The sequence below is a fragment of the Anser brachyrhynchus genome, assembly GCF_964034855.1.
Source record: "Anser brachyrhynchus genome assembly, chromosome: 5".
In the NCBI taxonomy this organism is placed as follows: domain Eukaryota; kingdom Metazoa; phylum Chordata; class Aves; order Anseriformes; family Anatidae; genus Anser; species Anser brachyrhynchus.
Window position 1 is genome coordinate 57,042,458 of NC_137699.1, and position 13,322 is coordinate 57,055,779.

At 48.5% G+C, this 13,322-nt stretch overlaps 1 protein-coding gene across 12 annotated transcripts in view; it reads left to right on the top strand.

The window, feature by feature from the left end:
• The first annotated feature begins 6,179 nt into the window (after positions 1-6,179).
• INF2 (inverted formin 2) overlaps positions 6,180-13,322 on the top strand; it is a 40,345-nt gene continuing 33,202 nt past the window's right edge. For 4 of the 12 annotated variants that reach the window (XM_080593725.1, XM_080593726.1, XM_080593728.1 and 1 more), the window contains exons 1-3: positions 6,556-7,296; positions 7,587-8,965; positions 13,227-13,303. The gene's annotated coding sequence lies outside the window, so the exon portion shown is untranslated. Of the gene's footprint in view, positions 6,322-6,555; positions 7,297-7,586; positions 8,966-9,235; positions 9,413-13,226; positions 13,304-13,322 lie in introns of those variants that run through there. The other 8 variants (XM_080593724.1, XM_080593727.1, XM_080593729.1 and 5 more) reach the window with 4 other exon arrangements.

Consider the following 13,322-nt stretch of genomic DNA (forward strand, 5'->3'; position numbering starts at 1 on the left):
CCTTTTACACAGGGAAAAGAAGTGTAAAAGTTAGTCTCTAAATTTACTGTAGCATAGAGTTCAAGTTACCCGTGAAGACCAAGTTCTTCTTGGACTGCTTGTTTGTTGGTTATAAACAGCACAGGAATTCTGCCAAGGAATTTCCTACAGGGATAGGAAAGACAAGTTTGGAAACAATAAAGAATTTTCCTCTAAAATTATGCCTTTTTTTGTTGTTGTTTCATTGCTGCTGGGCTTGAAATTGAAACCCTTTTGCCTCAGTGGCTAGGTGGACAGCTTGGTCAGGAGAAGGCAGACACAAAATAAAAATTTCCTTGTGATCAGGATGGTAACAGGAAACAGCCTGACTGTATCTGCACACTGGATCCAACCATAGCCCCTTTTATTTACACCCAGGCATGATGTATGCATGTACAATAGCCAAATTAACAAATATTCCAGGCTATTGTTGCGTACAGATTATGGAGTCAGCCTTTGTTCTGCTGTGTGCACAAGCTTTGAAAGAGAGCCTTTGTAAAGGAAAATGGCCTGCTGTTTGTATCAGTTTCCCTCCCCAAAATGAATTCTGTATTTCTCCCAAAAACACACACTAGGCCTAAGTCTCCTTCTCACAAAGGGGCTCTGTCTATGTGCCTTTGCTTAGAACACAGATTTTATTTATCAAAACTGAGCATGAAATTCAGTACCATGTTGATACTTAACATACAGAACATGCTGCTTCCCAGAAAGCTAGGATAGTGGGAATAGTGAGGCCAGGGTTCCTTCTCCTTTAGGAATTGCCATGCCTTCCCCTGCCATGGCGCTTCCAGCCTTCCACTAGCTCAGGCAACCCAGCTAAGTCACTGCTAGCACCAAACTGTCCCTCACAACAGCAACAAAAAAATCCCATGCCTTGCTCAAAACCAGAACAAAGACCTTTGAGGGAAGCAGTAAAACAGCCTTTTGCCAACATTACATTGAAGAATGGATAGTGAGACAGGCCCTGCAGATGGTGGAGGGCTACTTCCACCTATGCTGAGCAGGCTGGAAGAAAGCTCAGAGAAATAAGAGGAGTTGTACTGGGCCACACCAAACTTTCCATCCAACTAGCCCTGCATTTAGCCTCTGCAAGTAGGCAAACCAGATGCCTCACACTTGCTAGTCCTGTCTAAGTACAGCATATAATGATACCCACCCAAAATACCTCTCCAGCCTCCAGCATTTTGCCGCTTAGGGACTTCCAGAACCAAAGGTTGTATCTTAATAGTCCTCAGTCTGTTTTTCTTCTGTGAATTGGTCTTCAATGAGTTTTGACATCGACAACATCCTGCAGCAAGGCGTTTCACTGCTTAATGTTATGTTATGTGAAGAATCACCTCCAGTTGTCACCTGTCTTGAACGTCTCTTCTACTAGTTTTCTCTGAGATTCTGAACTCTTTTGCTTGAGAAGACACTAAATAACTGTATTGTGCTGTGCTGGATCCAGCCCAACGTGTTGAGGCCAACCCTTTGCAAAAATCTTTTCCCAGAAACATAAAACTATTTTTGCCAAATCTGCAGCTCCAGTATTCTGGGGAGTGCAATGCAAAGAGACCAGAGCTGTGTCATTAATGTGGTAACTTGGCTATAATTGGCTGCTGTAACACACATTTTAAGGTAGATGGTCTTTCTCCCTATGGCTGCAGATTGTTCCACTGAAGGACCAACCACCTTCTGTCTCAACATGTACGAAGTACACTATGAATACAGTATGCAAAGGGAGAAAGGGAGCCACCGGTGAACCACAACAAAGACATGAGATGTAGGCTGATCCCGATATGTGATTACTGAGGAACAAGGAGGGAACCATAGGACAGGAGACCTATGGAAAAGCACCCCACCCCATGTGGTAAGAGCAGCTCTCCCAAAATGAGAGGGCAAAAAATGTGTATCACGGCCTTTCTTCATTCCTTCAGGCTACAGAAAGATTTGTAAGTAAAAGGAAAGGAGAATTTAGGACCAAAACCCTTAGTGGTCGCTGAAACTGGCTTCTGCTACTGCAGGCAACCCCCTCATCAATTGCTTTTCATACAGCAATGAAACTCCCTTTTAACTCAGCCTAGGATTTTTGGCCTTTCATCTCCTGACAGAAATATCACTTTTCTGACCATTAAAGAACCTCTTCCCATCTCCAGTGTAAATGTGTTCGTTTCTCATTAACACCCATTTGTTCTCGTGCCAGTGCAGTTCACAGGCTTGAACAGCTGGGGGGATTTTGTTCCTGCGTGGCACTGACACCTCTCCTGAAACGCTTGGAGATGATCACATCCCCTCTCAGCCCTCATTTTGTTACACTCTATCAGCCAAGGTCTTTTAATCTCATGCTGTAAAACACCACCGTCATTCCCCTTCTCAGCATTTGTTCCACTTTAAATTCCCCATTCTGGGACTTATCGAGAATTATCCACAGCATTTCAAAGGACGCTCCTAGCTGAGTTATTAGCAGCGAGAACCTGCACTCCAGCCAGCCAGACACAAAAGCAGAAGGCTTTCCTAGCAGAACAGGAAACATTTCCAAGCTCTGGCAGGCTGATAAATCTTCACGCAGCCTGGCCATGAGGTAGGGGCAGGGACACATCACCTGTACCCACAGTTTGGGTACAAACTGACAAATGGGCATCCCCCCAGCAAACAAGATACGTGGGTAAGCTGTCTGTGAATGTTCTCTCCTGAGTTTGTAACCAGTCCCTTGTCCAAGGCAAGTGACAAAAAGTGGCTTTGCTGTACCTAAAGGAGCATCAGGCACCCTGCGTAAGGCAGATTTATAGGGCAGCCAGAGCGCTGAATCAGTACAAAATGGTGACCTGCTAGCCCATGCTTTGAGGAGATCAGTGTGCCTGAATACATCAGCACCAGGACTACGGTGCTTTAAAAATCCCATTAATCAGAAAACACGTTCATTAATCCCATATAATGCACTAAGCTGAGATCACGTGTGTTATGTGGAAGTCAGGTGGTGAGGAAAAGGAAGTTTTAGCCTCTTCTTTAACTGCAGTTCACCTCTGTTCTGGAAGCTTTTAGCCTCTTTGATATCACGTTTGAGATGCAATCACTGTTGCTGTGGAAATAAACATGATGGCACATAAAGAAAAAAAAATGCTATCAAGTGGGGACGAGGCAATGGGAGCAAATGAGCCCTTATGAAACAAAGGGCTCTCTCATTCTCCAAGCACCACGTCTAACAAAACAAAATATCAGGCAGAGTGACTGAAAACACCTTAGAAAAATTGACTGTGCTTAGCTGCGTTATATAATGGGACATCATCAGATCGTTATCTAAATTACACAATCTGAGGCATTTCACCCATTCTGTGTTTCTAGGCTTCCTAAATGTTCTTTTTTTTAATCTTCCTCCCATTACAACCTCTGAAAATGTGTGCCTAAATCCTCGTGTATGTATGCACCGTTATTGACTTACCAACGCTAGATTGCTCCCCAGTCTCCTTACTTAATCTCCTGTGGCTCTGGGAACACTAAAACACAAAGATTGTTGTGTGCTTGATATTGCAGATAATATCGTTATCTTTGAGGCTCGAAACTCTCCTGGGGCCCCTCCCTCAGGAAAATTCAACCACTGCTACCGCTTTGCAACTCAAAACCAGAAAGCACTTTTCTTCTGCGTTGTGACCTTCGCTGTAAGCATTGCAAAGGGCTGGAGCGAAGGAACAAAAAGATCCAAAAACCCTTCTGTGCAGCACATGCTCTTAACCTCGACTGCTGCTGGAAATGAGTTCTGCTTTCATCCAAGCAGGGACAAACACAAAAACAGCTCTTGTCATGAGACCTTGGGACGACAATTCCTGCAGCTGTGCAGTAATGACATTCTCGGCATGGCAGATCTCTATCTAAACCCCAGTTAATTGTTAGGAAGAGGAATGTCTGCACAAACATTCACGTCTCACATGCATTCCTGAGCTCTTCTGCAATCCTGCTTTCATATCAGAAGCCCCAAATGTTTCAGCACTTCTGAGGGGCAGGGTACTAAGTAAAATACCAGGAAGATGATGTGGATCCCAGAACAGTAGGAAGAAACAGATCAAGAGAAAGATAAAAAAATAAATAAATTTTAAAAAATCATCCAAATGTTAATGAAGATAATGCAAACACAGAGCAATAGAGGCTAAGAGCTATTGGGCAGTACTTTGCTCCACTGAAGAAACTAATTTTTAAGAGCTCAGTCCAGCGAGTACAACAATCCCCCTGAGCCTTCCAGCTGCAGCGGCATTTCCCTTGATCCTTTCAATCCTTTTCAATCCAGCAAAAAGCTGTGGGATGGAGAAACGAGGGGAGCCCCACAGCAGGGGCACCAAGCCAGGGCTGCCCTCCCTGCCAGGACCAGGTGCGTGCCATCAGCTCTTTCACTCAAACCAAAGGAAAAAAAAAAAAAACAGCCAGCTGGGGATTAGAAGGGAACAAGTGGCTTATGGTCATGGAGCAGCTTTGGCGTAACCAAAGGGGAACTTGGTCCATGCGGTGGATGTTGCATGTTTGGGTTATAGTTGGCAGCAATAGGACCAAATGGAAGCAGCAATACAAATAGATATACAACAGCACCTTTGCTGCTCACACCTTCTCCAAGCAGGTGATGAGGAGCCCAGGGAAAGCTCAGCTTGCTTTTCGAGGTTTCAAGGAGCAAAGCACACTGCAGGCACAGGTCCCGCATCCCCGCAGCCACGCCACATCTGCACCCCCGGACACACATGCACAGCGTGGCTTTATCCCAACAAAGGAGCATTTGTGTGCCTGCTGCTCGCCCCCGCGCTCATATCTGCTTCGGTCAAAAGGGATTGTGGTGGAAACAAGGGGCATTTCCACAGAATTTCGTTTTCTCTCCTTCTCTTGTCTTTGCTCTTCACTTCTAGGTGACGGTGAGAGGCTCCACAGCCCAGTGGTTATAATTTATCATCCATAATCAATTTTTAGTGCCATGAACATTGTCCCCCCGTGCTCAGACAAGGAAGCATGACTGCCAAGTGTCAAGCGTGAGAGCGAGGATGAGTAAAGTGGTGACGCATGGAGGAAGGGGAACAATCTCCCTTGTCTTTTACCCACCCTGGGTACAAGGCCATGGTGAGCAGCACATCTCCTGCATACAGCACAGAGGCTCCCCTGCTCCCTCCCATGCGGCCAACCCTGCTCATGTGCCAGGGCAGCCCTGGGTGGGACAGGGAACAGAGGCAAAGGAAAAGAAAAGCGGGCTTGAGCATGAAAGATTTGGCTTCCCTGTGCCTCTTCACACACCGAAGTAACAAAAACATGCAGAGAAGGGAAATCAGATGAAGCAAAAACAACAACAGCAGCAAAAGACGCCGAGTATTTCCTAAACAACAAATAGATCTTTCAAAATCAGGTTTATATCCTCAGAGAGAGATTGCAGGGGACGCATCCATTTTTCTTGCCACATAGATTTGTACAACAAATTATTTACCCATCTGGGTATTGCATAAGACACCGGTTAGAAACATTTCTTTTGAGTAAAAGAATAACTGAGGAGCCGTGCCGGTTAGCTGCCATCCCTGACAGACGCCGTCTTCTCCCATCTCTCTCCTCTCTTGCTAGAAACAAAGCAGTGTTTTACGAGCAACCGGTAAAATCTCAGGTCTCATTTTCCAATTTGAAGCCTCCGAGATGCTCATCGCTGTGTTCCTACCCTGTAACTACCCTCCAGTCTCCCGTAATTGCACTCAGCGGCGTGATGCTGGGCTCTCAGCTCGCAGCAGCCCTTGCAAAAACACTTTAGCAGGATTTCCACGTTAGCTCTCCCCCTCCCCTGATTTTTCCTGCTGGTTTTTCTCTCCGGACAGCCAAGCCCAGTGCAGAGGCTGGGCTCATGTTGTCTGAGTGTAGACCACAGATTGCACAGGAGTCACGGGAGGGGACAGCACCCCGACCCGCAACGGCAAACAAACTTTTCCACCAAACTCTCCCCACCCGGCTGCTACCAGGAGGCTTAGCTCCACAGTTTTGCCCCTCTACCCCTACAGCCGAACCCCTCTGTAACAAGTAACCCCCCCATCCCCTCTTTCCACCCAACCCTTGCAGAGCCCATCAGTGGCACGGACCGGCGACGCGCACCCCCTGCCCGAGGGGACCCCTCTCCCCCAAAAAACCCCAACCCCTCCTGAGGCTGGGCTGGGCTCGGGGGGGAGGATGCTCAGAGCTCAAAAACTTCCCCACCAGGGCCGGACCCTCCTTTTCCCTTCCCTTCCCCACCGCCCCCGCCCCGCCCCGGAACGGGGCGCGGCAGGCTCGGGCGGGCAGAGCCCGGAGGCTGTGGGCTCCGCCGGAGGCTCCGCGGCCGCGGTGAGGCCGGGGGAAGGCGGGGGGGAGGCTGCGGAGGCTGCCGGGGGAGGCGGGGGGCGGGGGGGGGGACACGCGTGGGCGCCGCTGCGGGCTGCGGGTGCGACAGGGCGGCGGGCAGGTGGGATGCGGGATGCGGGATGCGGGGTATGGGATGCGGGACACCGTGGGACGGGGTGGGGGGGGGTGGAAAGAGGGATGGGGGGGGTCCGGCTGGTGGAGGGGTGGGGGGCTGCGGGTTCGCCCTGCTGGGAGCTGCCGGCCGAGCGTGGAGGGTTTTTATTTTTGCAGCCGTCTCCCGGTTTTGGATGAGCTGTCCCGAGTCCTCCCCGGTTTTCTTGCGTGCTCCTCCCGTCCCTCATCCCCCCCCCCTTTTTTTTGCTCGGTGGCTCCGCGGTGATGGAGGGGCTTCTGGCGACATCAGTGCCGGGGGCTGAATTCCAGGGCTTGGGGCCGGGGGAGGAGGGCTCGGGTGCACCGATCCTGCCCAAGCGCCCCAAAACTGGTGGTCGTGACCCCCCCCCTCCCCGCACCAGGCGTCGCCTTCCTCAGATTCCTCAGGCTGGAGAATTTCTCCGAGTAAACACCCTGCAGGCTGCGAAACGCACCCAGGCAGCCTGCAAGGAAACTTCTGGCCTAAGTCAGCGAAAGAGACAAGTTGGAGTCAGCAGAGCTGCAGGAAGGTTGCTCTTGTCCTACTGAACTTGCTCGGGATTTAGGGCGGCTGGCCAGAAATCCCATTTCTCCCCCAGCCACTTCAGCTTGGTTTTTCCGCTCGGCGGCTGCCAAAGTTGAGGTGGCGGAGGGGAGTTGCCGGCAGCTATGAGCCCTTGTAATTTTTTGTGTGTGTGCTGTTATAAGTTAATAATCCCGCTCTAGGCTGCTGGCCAAGAATTTTTGCTTCAAAAATGCAAGCAACGTACGAGACCCATTGTGTAAAAAGATCATCTGAATGTGGGACAGGAAGGGACCTGGCAGGTCAGCAAATCTGCACTCTGAACAATATTACGCCTTATTGCACGCTGCCGTAATTCATTTGTCCCCCGTCTCCCGAGAAGGGGAAGTTTCAGAACTTGACGAACATATATTATACAATTTCTTCCAATATCCATCCTTCTCTAACTTCATATTTGCGCTCTGGTTGTTCGCTTCTTTCTCTCTTGTTCTCATTTTTCTTCATACCCATGTAGAAACAGTAGTTGCTTGCTTTGCTCTCTGCTGCGCAATGCCAAACAGGCCAGAACTTGCCGTCTGTTTTCGTAAAGCAGGCTCCAGCTCCTGCTGATCCCCAGCAGTCCTGTGCCACGCGTCTGCTCACCGGCTGCCCCATGGTTGAGCAGAGCTGTGGGGTCTGTCGGGTGCCTCTCCTGCTTCGACTTCTCACCGAGAAATAGACCCCTCACCTTGTAGGCGTTGCAATAAAACTCCTCCTCGGGCTTTTACTGTCTTGTGATGGGAGTGGGAAACTGGGTGTTTCCTCCCCAGGTGCCCACCCGACCTCTGTTTTCTGCTGTCAGAGCTGATTTTACCCTGCCCTCCCATTAATCCCACTTTTACAGCACATCCCCGTGCTCTGTGCTGGCACAGTTTCCTCCCAGCTTTCTCGTTTGCTTCTTCCTGTGGAAGTGTCACGAAAGGAGATGTGGGGTGGGACGGGGTCTCCCTCACTCCCAGTAGTGACCCCACCAAACTCGGACTGATCCCTTGATCCATGTGAGTAGTTGTCCTCTCCTTTTAGATCTGTACCCTATTTATTACAAAGTTTCATCCTCTGTGGCTTGCCTCCCATTTCACTGTGAGCTGTGCAGCAAGCGCCTGTTCTTCAGCGGTGCTGAAAGCTGAACTCTACCCCTTTTTGTGTACCAGATATGCCTGGTAGATTTCTCGAAGCGACCGAGTAGAAAATTGTCCTTATCAAAGCAAACTAAGTTGCATTTTGTCCCTCTTTCCCCACCATTTACTTCTATGTCTTCAATTATTTTTTTTCCTGCAGTGATTATTCCATTGACGAGGGGTTTTTAATCCCACCATTGTACCGTAACCAGCCACAAGTAGAAGATGGGAGTAACTGGGCAGTGGGTGGCAACACAATGCAGTGATAAGGCAGTGAACAATATTTGTAGAGCTGAAGCAGCTGGGGGAACTTCAGTCAAACTCCAGGCTCGTATCGGAGCTCAGATTTAACTCCCAGTCGAATATCCTTGCTCTTAGTGTTTGCAATAATGTCTATCAATAATGATTCAGAGAAAGCAGCACCCACTGAATCAACAAAGTCAACTTGTAGGATCATGCAGCGGCTCGGAACAAACCCAGCTCTGCTCAGTGCAAAACGCTGTAGCGGGTAGATGCAAACACATCATAAGGAGTTATCCCTGTTCATATCCCTGTGTTAACATTGTGTGTTGCTTTTTATCTAACTAGGTGAAAATGAGCCGAGTATTTAGCAGGAGCTCGGTACAGCCTTGCACCACAATGCCCCGCGTGCAGGAGGGAGGCTCCCCAGTAATGCTCAGCGCGTCCGTGTGAGAGTGACTAGGCGCTTCGGACCTAATACGTTATAATCCTTTCGGCGTTATCTACCAAGATTGTTCCAGTTTCTCAGCATTGCACGTGCAGCAGTGGGAGAGAAAGTATTGCAACAGAGCAGGCAAGCAGTTCCCTATTTCTTTACACTGAAAGCTCTTCAGCCCCAGGCTGTCAACCAAGATGCTAAGACCGAATTGGGAGAAGGAAGAAAATTAGGTCAGATTTTGAGCTTTGGCTTTGTCCAAAGCTTTGGCTTTGTTTTGTTAGCAACAGAGGGCGGTGTCTTGCAAATAGGGCTGCTGCGAGCCTAGGTGCGGGGTCATTACGTTTGTGCCACTTCTCAGTAAGGATCTTGGTCGAGGCTGCGTATCACCTGGTTCTCTTTTCCTAGGAAAAAAATCACCAGTGAGCAACAGACAAGCCTTATAATTGCTACCAGATGTCGTCAGTGGCAGACAAGGAGCTGATTTTGTGGAACTGAATGTAGAAACAAATAGGCAGAGGGTGTGTGGAATTCATGAGCCACTGAGTCATAGCCTGCGATGTGCAGGAGTTGCTGCAGTTAAAAGTAAGTGTTTGTACAGTGTGGCAGGTGAATGTTTGCTGCAGTTTTGTCAACACAACCTTTCGCATCTGCAGCAAGCTTCGAGAGAGGGTCCCTGTTAAGCAGCGTGATGATTTTTTCTATTTGATGTAACCAGCCAGTGTGATTCATGGATTCAGCTGTTTCTAGTAGTTTGATACCTGTGCTGACATTTCAAAGTGCTGGAAATACTGAAGCCACAGATCAATGAAAATCTTAAGCAAGCAATAATGTTTGCAAAAGGCTCTGAGCATTTTCAAGGTGCTCTGGAAAACCTCCTGAGCTGATAAAGGAGACCTGGCAAAGCCAGCAGGAGGACTGAGACTCAGTGGATGGAATTTTAGTCCCAGAATTGGAGTCACTCAGCTGATTCCAAAATGTTTTAAGTACCCTAAAAGTAACATCTCACTTCAGAAGGGACTTTGTTCAGGTGCTGTGTCCAATGAAAAAAATAAAGGGAGATGAATAACTGCCAAATCTTGTTGGGAGGGTGCAATGTTCAACTTGGTATGGTTATAGTAGGTGTCACAAGGTGGTGCTATTTTGCATTGACATCCCATTTCTTTTTCTTGCCATGACCATTATTTTGCCTTGGCTGAGGTGTAAGTGGTACTAATTTGGGGAAATGCTTAAAGACAGAGGGAGGATTTGCTCTTTGCAGTGCTGCTCCATTAGAGCCGGTTGTGCAGGTGTCCTTCGTCAATCCTTTGTGCTAGGAGGACTTTCCCAAAAGGGGCACAAGAGAAACTCCAATCGATACGTTGCATAACTGCTCGCAGCACCCCCACGGCTTCAGTGGCACTGATTTCTCCCCACATCCAACATCCAAAGCCTTCTGTCGCCTCTGCTGTCTTGAACTGATGCTGAATGCTGAAATCAAAGCAGGACGCTGCTGATGGCCACCTTGGTGCCACGTGGCTCGCCACGCTTCCAGCTGGGAGAGCTGAGTCACGTTTTAACGAGCAGGGACAGCAGGGGAATTTGGAGCGCGCTGGGATAGCTCCAGGAAAGTGTGGGAAAGGAGGCACCGTGAAACCATAAAACCTCTAAATTTAGTTCTTGTTTAAAATGGAAAACATTTACGATTTTAACTGTGTGTGGGTCCGACGCAGCAGGGGGTGAGGCGCCTGTCCTCCCAGCCCCGGGGCGGCTCGGAGGGTCGTGGGGTCTGTTCCCTGCCCAGCTCCGTGGCAGGGACGTGCCCTGTTTCAGGGCACACAGCAAGCAAGTCCCCAGCCGGCAGCAGGGATGCAGGCAGGGATGCTGCAGCAGCCCCGCTTCCCCTGCCCGAGGCGGTGGAAGAGGACGGCATCGTTTATCTATTTACTTTCAGCTTTGGTCACTAGGTCTGTTTGTGGTGACACAGCTATGGAATAGCTGTTACCCTCCACGATGTCAGTTAAATCGCATTATTTTTAATAAGGCAGCTATCTCTGTGCTGCTTCTGCTGTGCTGGTTTCTTCTATCTGGCAACTGTCTGCGTCTCATCATCCTGCTTTTCCGTTAAGTCATCGCGCCGCGTTTGCTGCAAGCAGCGAGCGAAGCGTTAGCGTTATCTTCTGATGGAAGCCCTGGGTGGAAACAGAAGTCCCCACAGCATGAGGTCGCTGCTTTTTGGGAACGATAGTTTTCCTCCCGCATCCCTCCCAGAACCCAAGCCATGGTGGATCAGCTCCTTTCCCACCGCCTGGCCCAGCTCAAGGTGTTTCACCCAAGTAAAAGGATGGTCCTCGCTGTGAAAGAGCTCGTGATGAGGGGCAGCAGCAGCTGCCATGCACGGGATGGGGTCACTCTGGGGTTTTGCCCGCTTTGCCCAGCACAGCTGTGAGTCCTGCCGCCGCTGCAGTGCCGGAGTGTGTAACCCTTCCTCCTGCCCCGGGAGGTGGCTGCGATCTCCTTTGTGTGCCTCTGGCTCAGGAAGGGCTGGTTCATTCCCTGAAGGAGATTAATCACTTCTGCTATTAAAAAACAAAAAAAAAATCCTTTAGAGTTGGTCAGCTTAACTTTCAAACTTCCAGCCACGTGCACGTTGCAGAAAAGCAAACATATGCCTAGCCCGAGCAAAAAAGTTTGCATGGAAAAAGCAAATGGGGGTTGCAGAATTTACCCAGCAGCGGGCTCTGCAACTTATAAAGTGTTCGTGAGTATGTCTCGTTCTTGACTTTTGTGACAAACAGTGCAAAGTTGAGCCTGCCACGAAGGTGAGCTGGGGAGCAAATATTTCTATTCCCTGCTGTGTTTTAATGACTTGTTTCCCCTCTGTTTTACATCACAGCGATGTGGCACTCAGCTCCCCGAGTAGCCTGCACCCGAAGCCTGGCCGAGCTGCTGGGCTGCTTCCTCTGCCGGCTGCTTCCCAGCCTGCTTGGCTCTGTGTGCTGTTTATGCACAGTAGTTCCAAATTTCAGAACAAGCTGTCCAATATTCATGAGTTATTTTGTGTTTATCCAGTCCTGAGGCATCTTTCAGAAGCCTGGGGATAAATTCTGATTTTTGTGGTTTTTTTTTTTATAATTTCCATTACTGGAAACGCACTGAAACTAAACAACCAATACCAGGCCCTAAATGTGGCCTCTGTTTAGCTGGGAGAAAGGTTGGAGAAAGGACTATCACAAAGCTGAACTGTTTTACAAGCCTACGATTCCCAAACCCCTGTTCTGATAATACTTGTAAGCAAGTGCTGGAGCGAGCCATATGTGTAGAGATGAATCACATATAAAATTATATCCCAATATTAGTTTTATATTTAGTTACAAGATAAATACAGTGATTTTTCTCTTGAAAGTCAGTGACAGCCCCGTTCTCAGCTGATGTGAAGCAGTGCAGCTCCTTGGACTATGCAAACTCAAGGGTGTGACTGAACCACTGATTTCTTTGCAAAGAAAAAAAAATATCAACACTTGTTTCTGAAGTGTTTCAAGTTATTGGATGAGAAAAACTGAAAGATATGAAAATGTTAACACAAGATATCCTGCATTTATGTTAAGACTGGTTATGTTATTATGTTAAAATACATGGTGGGGCCATTTTGTCCCCAGCATGAGGATATCTCATTGTAAACCTCCAGGTGGTTGGAGCATATTAAAATCCCTTCACGTTAATTATAAGACTGTGGGTTAGAATTAGGCTGAGTTTTTAGGAGTTACAGCATTAGTTCCTCAGCCGATGCTGTAGCAAAGCAAAGGGTTAAGCCACTCAGTGTGCTGGGATTACTGTATTATAAAAGAGGGACATCGAACTTTTTCACTCAGCAGTGGAGAAAATAGTCTGAAGGCATCTTTGGAGTGGATTAGTTTTGAAATACTGCTAAGCCAGTCCTCTGTTCTCTGCAAGAATTTATTTTAAATGCCTCAGACGCTTAACTTTTTGAATTAACAATCAAGCCTGTTCTCTGGTTGCTCTTAGTAACATTCAGAGTCGTACCAGCTCCCAGCCAAGTATCTGGGTCCGATCTTCCTAATGTGTGCGATAAGCACTTCGCCTGTGCCATTAGGAATCCTGGCTACCACCAGCCTTATCTGAACAACAGCGTTCAGGATGTTTGCTCTCAGGCTGTTCGCTCAGTAATGGTTCATCAGCAGTTGCAATGGAAAAGCTAATCTCGATAGGAGGGAGTTGGGTTTGCAGCCTGTTTGGGGAGCAGCTGGAAAAATGCTGCCTCCTTAAGAACCCTTCTGCTGTCCCTGTAGCTTTCTTTGTCAGGGCTGTCCTCAAACCTTGCCGTAGCTTTTTGGCTTAGCAGTACGTGCAGCCTTCTGCATCTAACCCTTTCCTCTGTGGACTTCTTGCTTTATACCAGCTCTTATGGAAGAGCTATTCCCTGCCTGAAGACCTTCTTCCTCATGCGAGTACACCTCCTGGCACTGTGCAATGCAGGTATGCAAGATAAATAAAC